At 41.4% G+C, this 2,963-nt stretch overlaps 1 long non-coding RNA gene across 1 annotated transcript; it reads left to right on the top strand.

Annotated features, from left to right (window-relative positions):
• Positions 1-1,343: 1,343 nt before the first annotated feature.
• On the top strand, positions 1,344-2,247 carry LOC139051283 (uncharacterized). Its single transcript, XR_011509310.1, has 2 exons — positions 1,344-1,844; positions 1,909-2,247. It is a non-coding gene; the product is annotated as an uncharacterized lncRNA (long non-coding RNA).
• Positions 2,248-2,963: the final 716 nt, after the last annotated feature.

Below are 2,963 nucleotides of genomic sequence, written 5' to 3'. Positions count from 1 at the left end.
GCTAGTTCGTAAGGATTCATTATGCAAAACAGAGGTGAGGCGTGCAGACAGGACACAATTAAGAGTAGAGAAGTGGGCGGCGCGCGTGTTGTTTGCTTGTAAATACTCTACTCTTGTTTCCTGTCTGCACGCCTCACCTCCGTTTTGCATAACGAGTGCATCAAGCCACATATTAATAGCTTAGGCGTTTTATTAACTGTGCAATATTTTCAACACTTCCTTGCATGCCATTTCATGTGGCATATCTTTTCTGGTCACAAATTTGTGCAGCGAATCTATTTGCATGATCGACTCCGGGCCTGTGGGACCGTTCACTTGCACTTGATGCTGAGTCTTTTACATGTACCCATAAACTGCAGATATGCACATCAGATCCCTGGGAGCACTTTCAAAATTCAATTATTTTCGACAACAGGCACATATGCAATACTGACATAATCCGGAATACCACTAAGCAGCTGGGACACATTTTTGTTGACCGTACTCGCAGGTAAAATGAGTACATCATGCGGACAGCTCCAGCTCATTTTCCTTAAGTCAGTGTGTACAAGGGTTATGCAAAAATAATTTTTTTCTCGTGCACCGATTATTTTGCTTCATAAGCAAGAGAACACATCACGTTAGTGTAACGTATCTTGTGCATCACACTAATATGTGCTTTCATTTACCAAGTGAGATGAGTTACTTTTATGGCTCATTCAGTCATATCACACTGCACGCTGCATTCATCAATCTTCAATGGGATTTTGCAAATGTTTAATGAAACATGTTTCCCTTTTATGCAGATATGCAATGGCAAGCCCTTCCGTGTGTTCCAAAGGCAAAATTTAAGCTCTAAATTAAAGAAGACATTTCTAGTCAGAAACAAGCAAAAATAGTGAATGCAGAGTATCAGAAGCCCAAGGTACAGAAATTATGAGAAGTGTCGAATGATTTTAAGGAAAGAGTCGTATTTAAAAATGCAAGACCCTTTAGTGGAGGTCAAGCAAGTCAATATAGGTAGAATACTCTGCAAAATTATGCGAGTGAGGGGATGTCAAACAATGGGTCAGGCAATGCATTGTTTTTCTGCAAAACAAAAGCTGATTGCCATTACATAAGTCACTTTAGCATCATGATAAATTCAGAAATAAACCAAAAAACAAGACACGCAAAAATAAACAAAACATTTAATGATATTTCAGCAGAACTTTTTGTTGGGCTAGTTGGTGCATATTACTGAAGTACTATAGCGCCAAACAGACGACACAAGAAGAAGAGACACGGACATAAGCGCTCGTCCGTGTCTCTTCTTGTGTCGTCTGTTTGGCGCTATAGTACTTCAGCCATTTAATGATGCTCTCTCCACACTGGGATAAATAAAAACAAACACATCACATCTAATGTGGACATATCAGATGCCTTGTGAAACATAAAGGAACAATTCAGTTTCGAGCTATGGCACTTCCCGCATAGATGTGGGGGGGCCTTGCACCAATAGTGATAGTTACCACTGCATTTAGAAATTGAAAGCATTTGTGCAGACAAGGATGATTCTTTATATTTTTGGCTACCACTTCAAATGCCTCCACCAAGTGTTACAATGCTGCATGCAGCCATACTAAGGATCTCGCAACAACACCTGCAGGTAAAAAGCAGAAGCAGTCAAAGTGCTGGTGTGTTCTGGACACTATGTTTGAAAACTTTTAGGCAAGAAGAGTGCAAGAAGCAGACATAACTGCATTTATTTCCATAATTCCCCATTTAAATGGCCTTTTCTTTTTGCTTAGACAATGCCTACGCCTAGCCACAGCAGCTCCCTCATACAGACTCCGCAAACCAAGAGGCCGTGGAGGCAAATGCAGGTAAGAGGCAATAAGCAATAGCACTGGTATCGACATTCATCTAATTTCTTTTTATTTCGTTTAGGCAGCCAGCACACCTCGAACAGCCACCTTGACTGCGGGTGTGTCACCCTAGTCGCCAAGGAAACATTTGAGGGAAAGTGACAGGCAATGTGAACAGCCACTCCTCCATGTAAACAATACTCTTTCTCTCGGATGACTCCTACGCCTCACCACGCCAGCACACTTGTGCACAAAACGTGCAGGTCAGAGGCAAGAAGCAGTGGCACTGGTGTCGACATTTACCCAATTTCTTTTTCTTACACTGAGGCAGCCAGCACACCTCGAACAGCCACCTCGACTGCGGGTGTGTTAGTTGATCCCTGTTGTACATATGCTCATAATAAACTTCAGTAAACTTGAACTTCATAATAAACTTGAAGGCAAATGGGACATTGATGCATTGTATTTTTGAACATTTATTGTACACATACAATATATGTTATACTTTGCAGTGCTACAGAGCGTATTTTGAAGCTTCCCCCTATATTTTGCACCTTTAATTACGTATGTGTTGTGTGGCCCTCAATGCAGTTCATGTTGTAGCAGCTGCTTTGTCTGTGTATCGCACATTGGCTTAAGCTCGTGATATCCACATACTTCTCTCACATATACAAAATAAAGTTCTATGTAGTCCTCAGTGTTACAACAAAAAATGAAAGTAAACAATCCGATCGTGGAATTATGTTTATTACAGTGATTCCTACGACAGTTACTGACAAGTTGACAACTTGAACTGGTCAATCGGTCCATAGCCTCCTCTATTTTTCAAAAATAAAGGAGGCTATGATCCGTCATGGCAAGGAATTGTATGTATACATAAAAAAAAGGGGGTATGTGTGTGTTTGTAGTGGGGGTATAGGATTAGGGCGGTACGAAAAAATGTACCAACATCGTCCTCTAGACCCATTCCGTTGAGGTACCGTAACAAAACGTATTATGCATAAAGTTCATACAACCAACTCTGATATTACTACAGACGCCAGGCGACGCGAGCTACATTTGTCATGATGCATTCGCGACTGCACCGGATGCCCTCCACATTATTCTCGTTAATCGTGCTCACTGCGCCGAGGCAAA

Source organism: Dermacentor albipictus, unplaced genomic scaffold (assembly GCF_038994185.2).
Source record: "Dermacentor albipictus isolate Rhodes 1998 colony unplaced genomic scaffold, USDA_Dalb.pri_finalv2 scaffold_11, whole genome shotgun sequence".
In the NCBI taxonomy this organism is placed as follows: Eukaryota; Metazoa; Arthropoda; class Arachnida; order Ixodida; family Ixodidae; genus Dermacentor; species Dermacentor albipictus.
Note: the sequence above shows the minus strand (reverse complement) of the source record. Positions and strands in the feature narration are given on the sequence as shown.